This window comes from Salvelinus alpinus, chromosome 12, assembly GCF_045679555.1.
Source record: "Salvelinus alpinus chromosome 12, SLU_Salpinus.1, whole genome shotgun sequence".
In the NCBI taxonomy this organism is placed as follows: Eukaryota; Metazoa; Chordata; class Actinopteri; order Salmoniformes; family Salmonidae; genus Salvelinus; species Salvelinus alpinus.
This window is the reverse complement of record NC_092097.1, coordinates 1540704-1552827: the sequence shown is the minus strand read 5'-3', so window position 1 is coordinate 1552827 and position 12124 is coordinate 1540704. Positions and strand designations below refer to the sequence as shown.

General features: G+C 42.6%; 1 long non-coding RNA gene across 1 annotated transcript; it reads right to left on the bottom strand.

The window, feature by feature from the left end:
* Positions 1–8668: 8668 nt before the first annotated feature.
* Positions 8669–12117, bottom strand: LOC139535348 (uncharacterized). Its single transcript, XR_011667100.1, has 3 exons — positions 10190–12117; positions 9540–9634; positions 8669–9448 (listed from the first exon to the last, which is right to left on the bottom strand). It is a non-coding gene; the product is annotated as an uncharacterized lncRNA (long non-coding RNA).
* Positions 12118–12124: the final 7 nt, after the last annotated feature.

Genomic DNA, 12124 nt, shown 5'->3' with positions numbered 1-12124 from the left:
AGTAAGGACACGCACCTGATTACGCATATAGAAGGAGGACTAGTCTACCTGGCCTGCGCGCAAATGTAGGCCTATAAATGTGCCCATTTGGGGATGTCTGAGAGTATTTCTGATTGTCTTAACTCACCACCACTAATGAGCTGTGGAGCTTCAGTCTTTTTTTCACCTCAAACAACAAGCAAACAAAATCTGTTTTTCGAATCAATTGAGAATGACAATAGTTCCTCAAAGTATTTGAACAATATTTCTAGCTCCCTTTCGATAACTATTCAGCATGAAAAGGGAAAAATGTAATGCTCTGATCCATTGGAAATGTCATAAAATACCTTGATTCCTTATCCCTTGCACAAATAGCATACAGCTGTGTCTGTCCCAAGCTCACTGGCATGAGCTGTGTCTGTCCCAAGCGCACTGGCCCAGAATATTTTATACAAATTTGCTAGCACGAATTTTGGGGCGACCCAGTTGATAGTTGATACAATATTTCAAGATCGTTGCAGACAAGCCATGCGTAGCCAATGTGATTTATTTAGGATATTTATTTTATCTGGATATTTTCTGCCTGCAGGCTACAATGTTTTTATGTATGTAAACCCCCCCCCCCCCACTTCTAAATCCAAAGTTGCGCCCCTGCACTGAATCATAGGACCTACTGAAGAGATGAGTGTTCAGTAAAGACTTAAAAGTTGAGGCCGAGTCTGCGTTTATCACATGGATCGGCAGACCATTCCATTAACAACTCATGGTGTAATTGTAATAACATACAGGAACGCAAGTCCTTTTGTTCACCCAAACTAGAATACCTCAATCAAATGCCTACCATATTATCTCCCAAGAGAATTCTCTTCGGTTATTGTCACAGCCGTGTATATCTCCCCTCAAGCCGATACCACGACGGTCCTCAAAGAACTTCACTGGACTTTATGCAAACTGGAAACCATACATCCCGAGGCTGCATTTATTGTAGTAGGGGATTTTAACAAAGCAAATTTGAGGAAAAGGCTTCCTAAATTCTATCAGCATGTCGACTGTAGCACTCGTGCTGGAAAAACACTTGACCATTGCTACTCCAACTTCCGGGATGCATACAAGGCCCTCCCCCGCCCTCCTTTCGGCAAATCTGACCATGACTCCATTTTGCTCCTCCCTTCCAATAGGCAGAAACTCAAACAGGAACTACCCGTGCTAAGGACTTTTCAATGCTGGTCTGACCAATTGGAATCCACGCTTCAAGATTATTTTGATTAGGAAGACTGGGATATGTTCCGGTTAGCTTCTGAGAATAATATTGATGTGTACACCGAGATGGTTACGGAGTTTATCAAGAAGTGTATAGGAGATGTTGTACCCACTGTGACTATTAAAACCTACCCTAACCAGAAACCGTGGATAGATGGCAGCATTCGTGCTAAACTGAAAGCGCGAACCACCGCATTTAACCATGGCAAGGTGACTGGGAATATGGCAGAATACAAAGTGGTCATTCCCTCTGTAAGGCAATCAAACAGGTGAAACGTCAGTAGAGTCGAGTCGCAATTCAACGGCTCAGACACGAGACGTATGTGGCAGGGTCGACAGACAATCACGGACTACAAAAGGAAAACCAGCTACGTTGCGGACACCGACGCCTTGCTCCCAGACAACCTAAACACGTTCTTTGCCCGCTTTGAGGATAACACAGTGCCACCGACGCAGCCAGCTACCAAAGACTGTGGGCTCTCCTTCTCTGTGGCCGATGTGAGTAAGACATTTAAACGTGTTAACCCTCACAATGTCACGCCCTGATCTGTTTCACCTGTCCCTGTGATTGTCTCCACCCCCTCCAGGTGTCACTTATTTTCCCCAGTGTATTTATCCCTGTGTTTCCTGTCTCTCTGTGCCAGTTCGTCTGGTATGTTTTCCAAGTCAACAAGCGTTTTTCACGTTCTCCTGCATTTTACTATTCTCCTTTTTCTAGTCCTTCCGGTTTTGACCCTTGCCGGTTTCTGGACTCTGTACCCGCCTGCCTGACCTTTCTGCCTGCCTTGACCACGAGCCTGTCTGCCACTCTGTACCTCCTGGACTCTGATCTGGTTTTGACCTTTAGCCTGTTCACAACCATTCTCTTGCCTACTCCTTTTGGATTAATAAACATTGTAAGACTCCAACCAAATGCCTCCTGTGTCTGCATCTGGGTCTTGCCTTGTGTCATGATACACAAGGCTGCCGGCCCAGACGGCATCCCTAGGCGAGTCCTCAGAGCATGCACAGACCAGCTGGCTGGTCTGTTTTACCAACATATTCAATATCTCCCTATTCCAGTCTGCTGTCACCACATGCTTCAAGATGGCCACTATTGTCCCTGTTCCCAAGAATGCAAAGGTAACTGAACTAAATTACTATCGCCCCGTAGCACTCACTTCTATCATGAAGTGCTTTGAGAGACTAGTCAAGGATCATATCACCTCCACCTTACCTGTCACCCTAGACCCACTCCAATTTGCTTACCGCCCCAATACGTCCACAGACGATGCAATCGCCGTCACACTGCACCCTGCCCTATCGCATCTGGACAAGAAAAATACCTGTGTAAGAATGCTGTTCAATGACTTGCAAAAGTATTCACCCACCGTGGCATTTTTCCTATTTTGTTGCCTTACAACCTGGAATTAAAATGGATTTTTAGGGGGTTTGTATCATTTGATTTACACAACATGCCTAGCACTTTGAAGATGCTAAATATTTTTTATTGTGAAACAAACAAGAAATAAGACAAAAAAACAGAACTTGAGCGTGCATAACTATTCACCCCCCAAAGTTAATACTTTGTAGAGCCACCTTTTGCAGCAATTACAGTTGTAAGTCTCTTGGGGTATGTCTCTATAAGCTTGGCACATCTAGCCACTGGGATTTTTGCCCATTCTTCAAGGCAAAACTGCTTTAACTCCATCAAGTTGGATGGGTTCCGCTGGTGTACAGCAATCTTTAAGTCATACCACAGATTCTCAATTGGAATGAGGTCTGGGCTTTGACTAGGCCATTCCAAGACATTTAAATGTTTTCCCTTAAACCACTCGAGTGTTGCTGTAGCAGTATGGTTAGGGTCATTGTCCTGCTAGAAGGTGAACCTCCGTCCCAGTCTCAAATCTCTAGAAGACTGAAACAGGTTTCCCTCACGAATTTCCCTGTATTTAGCCCCATCCATCATTCCTTCAATTCTGACCAGTTTCCCAGTCCGTGCCGATGCAAAACATCCCCACTTCATGATGCCGCCACCACCATGCTTCACTGTGGGGATCATGTTCGCGAGGTGATGAGAGGTGTTGGGTTTGAGCCAGACATAGCGTTTTCCTTGATGGCCAAAAAGCTCAATTTTAGCCTCATCTGACCAGAGTACCTTCTTCCATATGTTTGGGGAGTGTCCCACATGCCTTTTGGCAAACACCAATTGTTTTCTTTAAGCAATAGCTTTTTCTGGCCACTCTTCTGTAAAGCCCAGCTCTGTGGAGTGTACGGCTTAAGGTGGTCCTATGGACAGATACTCCAATCTCCGCTGTGGAGCTTTGCAGCTCCTTCAGGGTTATCTTTGGTATATTTGTTGCCTCTCTGATTAATGCCCTCCTTGTCTGGTTCGTGAGTTTTGGTGGGCGGCCCTCTCTTGGCAGGTTTGTTGTGGTGCCATATTCTTTCCATTTTTTAATAATGAATTTAATGGTGTTCTGTGGGATGTTCAAAGTTTCAGATATTTTTTTATAGCCCAACTCTGATCTGTACTTCTCCACAACTTTGTCCCTGACCTGTTTGGAGAGCTCCTTGGTCTTCATGGTGCCGCTTGCTTGGTGGTGCCCCTTGCTTAGTGGTGTTGCAGACTCTGGGGCCTTTCAGAACAGGTGTAGATATACCGAGATCATGTGACAGATCATGTGACACTTAAATAAATTCCACCTGTGTGCAATCTAACTAAGTATGTGACTTCTGAAGTTGATTGGTTGCACCAGATCTTATTTAGGGGCTTCATAGCAAAGGGGATGAATACATATTTTGAAACAAGTTATTTTTTTAATTTCACTTCACCAATTGGAATATTTTTTGGATGTCCAGTACATGAAATCCAAATAAAAATACTTTTAAATTACAGGTTGTAATGCAACAATGTAGGAAAAACGCCAAGGGGGATGAATACTTTTGCAAGGCACTGTAGCTCAGCATTCAATACCATAGTACCCTCCAAGCTCATCATTAAGCTCGAGGCCCTGGGTCTGAACCCTGCCCTGTGAAACTGGGTCCTGGATTTCCTGACGGGCCGCCCCCAGGTGGTGAAGGTAGGAAACAACACCTCCACTTCGCTGATCCTCAACACTGGGGCCCCACAAGGGTGCGTGCTCAGCCCACTCCTCTACTCCTTGTTCACCCATGACTGCGTGGCCATGCACGCCTCCAACTCAATCATCAAGTTTGCAGAAGACACAACAGTAGTAGGCTTGATTAACAACAATGATGAGACAGCCTACAGGGAGGAGGTGAAGGCTCTGCGAGTGTGGTGTCAGGAAAATAACCTTTCACTCAACTTCAACAAAACAAATTAGATGCTTGTGGACTTCAAGAAACAGCAGTGGGAACACCGCCCGATCCACATCGCCGGGACACCAGTGGAGAAGGTGGAAAGTTTTAAGTTCCATGGCATACACATCACCGACAAACTGAAATGGTCCACCCACACAGACAGTGGGGTGAAGAAGGTGCAGCAGCGCTTCTTCAACCTCAGGAGGCTGAAGAATTTAGCTTGTCACCTAAAACCCTCACAAAACTTTTACAGATGCACAATTGAGAGCATCCTGTCGGGCTGTATCACCACCTGGTACAGAAACTGCACCGCCCACAACCGCAGGGCTCTCCAGAGGGTGGTGCAGTCTGCACAACGCATCACCGAGGGAAAACTACAGCACCCGATGTCACAGGAAGGTCAAAAATGACAACAACCATCGAAGCCACTGCCTGTTCACCTCACTATCATCCGGAAGGCGAGGTCAGTACAGTTGCATCAAAGCTGGGTCTGAGAGACTGAAAAACAGCTTCAATCTCAAGGCCATCAGACTGTTAAATAGCCATCACTAGCCGGCTACCACCCGGTTACTCAACCCTGCATCACTGATCACTTTAATAATGGAACACTAGTCACTTTAATAATGTTTACATACTGCTTACTCATTTCATATGTATATACTGTTTTCTACTGTATTTTAGTCAATGCCAGTCTGACATTGCTCGTCATAATATTTATATATTTCTTAACTCCATTCTTTTACTTATGTCACGTTCTGACCATAGTTCTTTTGGATTTTCTTTGTTTTAGTGTGGTTAGGGCGTGAGTTGGGTGGGTTATCTATGTTTTGTGTTTCTGTGTTGGTTTTCTCGTTTGGCCTGATATGGTTCTCAATCAGAGGCAGGGGTTAGTCATTGTCTCTGATTGGGAACCATATTTAGGTAGCCTGTTTTCTGTTGGGTTTTGTGGGTGGTTGTTTTCTGTCTTTGTGTGTCTGCACCAGACAGAACTGTTTTCGGTTGTTTCTTTGTTATTTTGTTATTCAGTGTTCTGTTTTGATGATTATTATGATGTTCAGTTTCGTGTTGGTTTGTATTGGTGCGCGACGGGTCCTCGTACCCACTTTGTTTTATTGTTATTATAGTTTTGGAGTTATGTTTTATTTATTGTTATTAAACAACTCCATTACCTTAAGTTTGATTCTCCTGCGCCTGACTTCCCTGATACCTATACACACGACTCTGACATATTGTCAAACGCTCAAACATTCTCCTGTACTGGGTATGGTTTCTGAGATATGTGTGGGTGATGGCAAGCATCAATCCATCTTCTGATTTAAGAGATGCTGGCACAAATCAAAGCAGATGGCAGAGGAAAGAGTTTCTGCTGACACGGCTTTGAACTGTGCAATACATGAAATTATAATTTCCTCTGTTTTCCACTAACAGACAAAACAAGAAGAAAAAAAGAGAAGAGGTGAGAAAAAGAGAGAAAATTAAAGTTGGAAACTCCTGAACAATGCAACAGTAACCGAACCACCTGGGGGAAGTTAAGGTTGTAGCACACCATAGCAATACATTACGAGCCGGTTTCACAGACAAGGCTTAAGCCTAGTCCCAGACTAAAAGGCCTGTTTGAGCTCTCTTAACTCAAAGCGACTTGCACAGACTTATCTTAAAATAGTCATAAATTTAGCCTGTTCTGGATTAAACAAAGCCGATTGCAAGAGGGAGGATAAGAGCTACTCTAGTACTATATTAAAACTTAAATTAATCCTTCAAAGAGGCAGGTTTAACTTCTGCTTAGTGCTGTTTGTGAGGGAGCAAGGACTATTTGGAATGTCTAAATGAAGACCAACATGCACTACAGAAGCCAGCCAGATGAGTACTTGTGGATAGGAGTAATCTATTAAATTACTTTGATGAAATAGCTTTGAGACTGCTTTCGTATGTACAAAGAAAATGCATTGGAGATAATATCTTTGCTTGAGCCTAGACTTTCCTCTCTGTCTCAAAGAGGAAGGCCTTTAGCCAATTCTCTCCAAGTTCTGATCACTGAGGTTTTTGGCATCTGGAATGTTTCATCTTGAAACTGGTGATTTGTGTGGTGCCAGTGAAGCAACTGCATGTACAGTCGTGGCCAAAAGTTTTGAGAATGACACAAATATTAATTTCCACAAAGTTTGCTGCTTCAGTGTCTTTAGATATTTTTGTCAGATGTTACTATGGAATACTGAAGTATAATTACAAGCATTTCATAAGTGTTAAAGGCTTTTATTGACAATTACATGAAGTTGATGCAAAGAGTCAATATTTGCAGTGTTGACCCTTCTTTTTCAAGACCTCTGCAATCCGCCCTGGCATGCTGTCAATTAACTTCTGGGCCACATCCTGACTGATGGCAGCCCATTCTTGCATAATCAATGCTTGGAGTTTGTCAGAATTTGTGGGGTTTTATTCGTCCACCCGCCTCTTGAGGATTGACCACAAGTTCTCAATGGGATTAAGGTCTGGGGAGTTTCCTGGCCATGGACCCAAAATATTGATGTTTTGTTCCCCGAGCCACTTAGTTATCACTTTTGCCTTATGGCAAGGTGCTCCTTCATGCTGGAAAAGGCATTATTCGTCACCAAACTGTTCCTGGATGGTTGGGAGAAGTTGCTCTCGGAGGACGTGTTGGTACCATTCTTTATTCATGGCTGTGTTCTTGGGCAAAATTGTGAGTGAGCCCACTCCCTTGGCTGAGAAGCAACCGAACAGCTAGTTCGGCATGATGGGAGACACCTTTTCATGGTCACTATTTTGAAACAGATTTTCAGCACTTTTTCATGAACATGGGCAAAAATCTTTTTTTAGGACCTATCCAGCATGACACTAGTTCGGCATGACGGGAGACACCGTTTCTGGGTCACGAATTTGAAACATATATTTCAGTCCTTTTTGAAGATGGCTGAAAATATTTTTTTATGCCCTATCCAACTTCCGCTAGTTCGGCATGACGGTAAGGGACCGCTTGTGGTAAAGAATCGCCAGCAATCGCCACCAATGTGAGCGCACAATGACGTCTCACATCTGTAACAACTGGTTACACTTCATAATATCTAACCAATCTCAAGTGATTGGATATCGTTGTCTCGTTCGAATTAACAAGGAAGTTAAATTGGAGACAACCAGGACACAAATAAAAAAGCAGAAAAGGAAAAGATACTACTATCCGAGGAACTGCGTTTGAAAACAGAAAAATTTAAAGAAATGGCAAAAACTTATGACGACGAATGAGCACAAACTGTTCAACAAAATCTTCTAGAGGAACAACTCGATTTAGCCAAAATAAATAAGAAGAAGTCCACGCAAACTAGATAAATCTGATGAGTTAGCTACAAACGGGTGCACAAATTCATAACATGCGTACAGTTGATGAACAAAGCAATAATGGTTGAGTCCAAATGCTGCAGACCAAAGACGATCAGTTAACGAACACAATGTTCAAGTTGGATGACAAAACAGCGGAACTCATTGAAGTCGCTGACCAAATGAATGATGAGAGGACCCAGGTGAGGAAGATGGAAAAAATTTACTTCAAGCAAGCGGAGAAAATCTCATCACTGAATCTCTTGCTCTGCACTCAAGACCTCTACCTGCAAACCATGACAGATAAGTATGAGTCCAAACGGCGCAAGTGCGACACTCACGTGTCTAAAATAAGTACTAAGTGCCCAAGTGGACTCTGCTATGCATAAGAATACCACCCTTCGGCACTGAGTAATATGTCACCTCCTTGCCAACAAAGCCGAAGCTTGGCTTCTCCTCTTGGCCTTTCGGCCCAAAATTCAAAACAGGATGAAGCCAACCCTCTCCGCGCTCTTAGCACGGAGCGCCTTGACAAAATCGTCAAGAACTTTTGCTCCTTTGACCCCATTCCAGGGAAGCCAAACGACACTGAGACGTTCTTATCAGACATAAAATATGTATTGGATGGCTACCCAAACGCTACGGGTACTGAAAGGCTTTACCTGTTGAACAAACATTGAATAGACACGTGACAAGGTTCATCCGTCTACAACTATATTTTAACATTACAGATTACAGTTACAGTTTTTTGGTAATCCCTTACATGTAACTGTCACACTTACATGTAATCCGTTACTCCCCAACCCTGTCCGGAAGTGATCATAATTACAATGTACACTACCGTTCAAAGGTTTCAGGCTTTTTCTTTATTTTTTTACTATTTTCTACATTGTACAATAATAGTGAAGACATCAAAACTATGAAATAATACATATGGTATCATGTAGTAACCAAAAAAGTGTTAAACAAATCAAAATATTTTTTATAGTTGAGATTCTTCAAATAACCACCCTTTGCCTTCGACAGCTTTGCACACTCTTGCCACTATCTCAACCAGCTTCACCTGGAATGCTTTACCAACAGTCTTGGAGTTCCCACATATGCTGAGCACTTGTTGGCTGATTTTCCTTCACTCTGTGGTCCGACTCATCCCAAATCATTTCAATTTGGTTGAGGTCAGGGGATTGCGGAGGCCAGGTCATCTGATGCAGCACTCAATCACTCTCCTTCTTGGTCAAATAGCCCTTACACAGTCTGTAGATGTGTTTTGGGTCATTGTCCAGTTGAAAAACAAATGATAGCCCCACTAAGCGCAGACCAGATGGGATGGCGTATCGCTGTAGAATGCTGTGGTAGCCATGCTGGTTAAGTGTGCCTTGAACGTGAACTGACGACCGGATGAACCCGCTAGGTATGTTGACTCTGCCTGTCGGTGGTGGATCAGATAATGTTTCCCTTTCTGCTGGTCTGCATTCAATGACTCGATCTCGGTCTTCAAAGTTTGAATCAGATCCATGTGCACCTTCATCAAATGAGCAGAATGGTACCGCCCTGAGCCCCCATCGATTACAGTGGCCTATGATAGAAACGGTAGATCAATTAAGAATTAAAAGTGACTCCATCACACAAGTACTGCATACAAATTTTAAGAATCTAGCAAAACTAACCGCTTTCTTGGCAACCATGTGTTTTTCGGTGCTGCCTGTTGTCCAGCCCTTTGTCCACTGATCTCCACATATGATTGTCGGCATGGTTGTATGCTCTACAAAAACGCATTCACGTTTTCAGTACACAATGTTTTAAATCTATTTATCCTTTATTTAATTATCGATTTTATTACACAGTATGTGCCACGGCCGTCGTAGGGAGGAGACCAAGGTGCAGCGTGATAAGCGTACATTCTTCTTTATTTAAAGAATGACCACTGAACCAAAATGAACAAAATAACAAAACTAACCGTGAAGCTAATATGGCTAGTGCAGACAGGCAACTAAACATAGAATAAGAACCCACAAATACCCAAGGGAAAATGGCAACCTAAATATGATCCCCAATCAGAGACAACGATAAACAGCTGCCTCTGATTGGGAACCATAATCAGGCCACCATAGACATACAAATACCTAGACCTACTAAACCCCTAGACTTACAAAAACCCTAGACAATACAAAACAAGCATACCCACCCTCGTCGCACCCTGACCTAACCAAAATAATAAAGAAAACAGAGATAACTAAGGTCAGGGTGTGACAGTATGCCTGCACATTGATAGGCTATATACCTTTTTTTTAAAGAAAATGCACTGAAACCAAAATACCTTTTAGTTGTGGTGATCCTCTCAGCTCTGGCTCATTTTCAAGCCCTCTGGTGGTTACAGTCCTAACCCTGGAACGGGTAGCACCATAGAAAGAAGCTGGCTTGATGAAAATGATGTAATTTTTTTTTTTTTAGCAAAACAGCTCGTTTTTGAATGGTAACTGTTGAGGGTGGAGTTTGGGGCACGATGAGGAGTACTGGAAAGGTGTGACTTTCACACCTACAGTACAGTAGCCTGGCTATAAAGAGTCTATTGTCCTGCTAATCGGGCTACAAGTGTACTTTTAGAGTTTGGGATTTACAAATGTGTGCTTTTCATGTCATTTTTCATTAATTCCAGTTAGGATTTAAGTATAACATTTGAGTGGTGGCTTTAGTGAGAGGTCTAATGCTTTAATATTTAATAATATCTACCCTCCAAATTCATATCTAAGGGGAATTTTTCACGCCCTTATTAGTTACATTGTTTAAGTCTGAACGTGCAGACTGGCACTAAGAACAGCGGGAACGTTTCCCTAGTCAGCACCATTATTAGCGCAATGCCCTTCCCCATGGGCTAGGTCCGTCTTCTGTGCGCCGCTCTGTGGCCCATCCCATGCCCCCTGCCTTGAACCTTCCGCGCCCACGGCTATTTCAGTGGATACAGCTGGAGAACTGCAAGGCAATCCCATTGTGCGCCACTCAGGAGCCATGACCTATATGACCAATAAATATTGTCCTGCTAATAACAGGGTTAATAATATATCTGTGAGAATATCCAAGGGGCTTTTATATCATTCTAAATTAATCATAATAATCGCTTTGTTTAAAAAAATAATATGTTGGAGATGATTTCGTTTTCAAATAACATAAAATGAGCGAGAAAACGGTCATTCTTGAACATGGGGTGAAACATTGCTACTAATTTGTAATTAAATTATTGTTACTAATTTGTAATTAAAGCCAGTTTGTTATTTAGAATTATTTATTTGGGTTTTTAGAGGAAGAGAAACCAAAAACCTTCAGTCATCTCATGGATCTGCCAGTCGAGGCCGGCATGTGTATTGAACCAGCAGCATCTGTAGCAACACAGCTTGCACTGTGATGCAGTGTCACCGCTGTGCCACTAAGGTGCTGTACAATATAACCGGTCGGGAGTAGGCCACAGTACTACAGCGACACAGTAGCGCGCCTTGGGACCCAAAAGCATAATCAGTGCTCTAACGCCCCCTTGCGCTGGTCTGGAGCAATGAAGTAGTGACTCAGGGTACAGTACTAAACCACAAATTACCTCTAAATCCCAGAGAATAGTCACAAAACTTTAAGTGGAGCAGCCACTGTACTTAGCAGTCAAACGGCTCCAATTTTTCCACCATTCATTTTTCCCATAGGAAATTTTAGAAACACTTAAAATAAGGTCTGTGTTTTGTGTAGGTTTACCCTGGCTTGATGTTTTAATAACCATGTAAATCTCTCTCGGACAAGGTGACTTTTATTATTATATTCGGCTCTATTTACGCTATAGATTCGAAAAATGCTAATTAGCGTCAACGTAGACATCATGCAAGACTACAAATCCCTGCAAGCTCCTTGCACATCTTCTCTAGCTGACACCTTTGCTAACAGGTATTGTGTCAATTTAAAACTTGCACAAGACAGTTCAAAGAATTGTCAATTTAATCCAATGAACCATTGCATTTCTGTTCAAAAGTTTGTATCAAGACTGCCCAAATGTGCCTAATTGGTCTATTAATAACTTTTCAAGTACACTCTCCTCAAACAATATCATGGTATTCTTTCACTGTAATAGTTACTGTAAATTGGACAGTGCAGTTAGATTAACAATAATTTAATTGCCCGTATCAGATAAGTCTATGTCCTGTGAAATGTTCTTATTACTTACAACCTCATGCTAATCGCATTAGCCTACGTTAGCTCAACTGATCCTGAAGAAGTT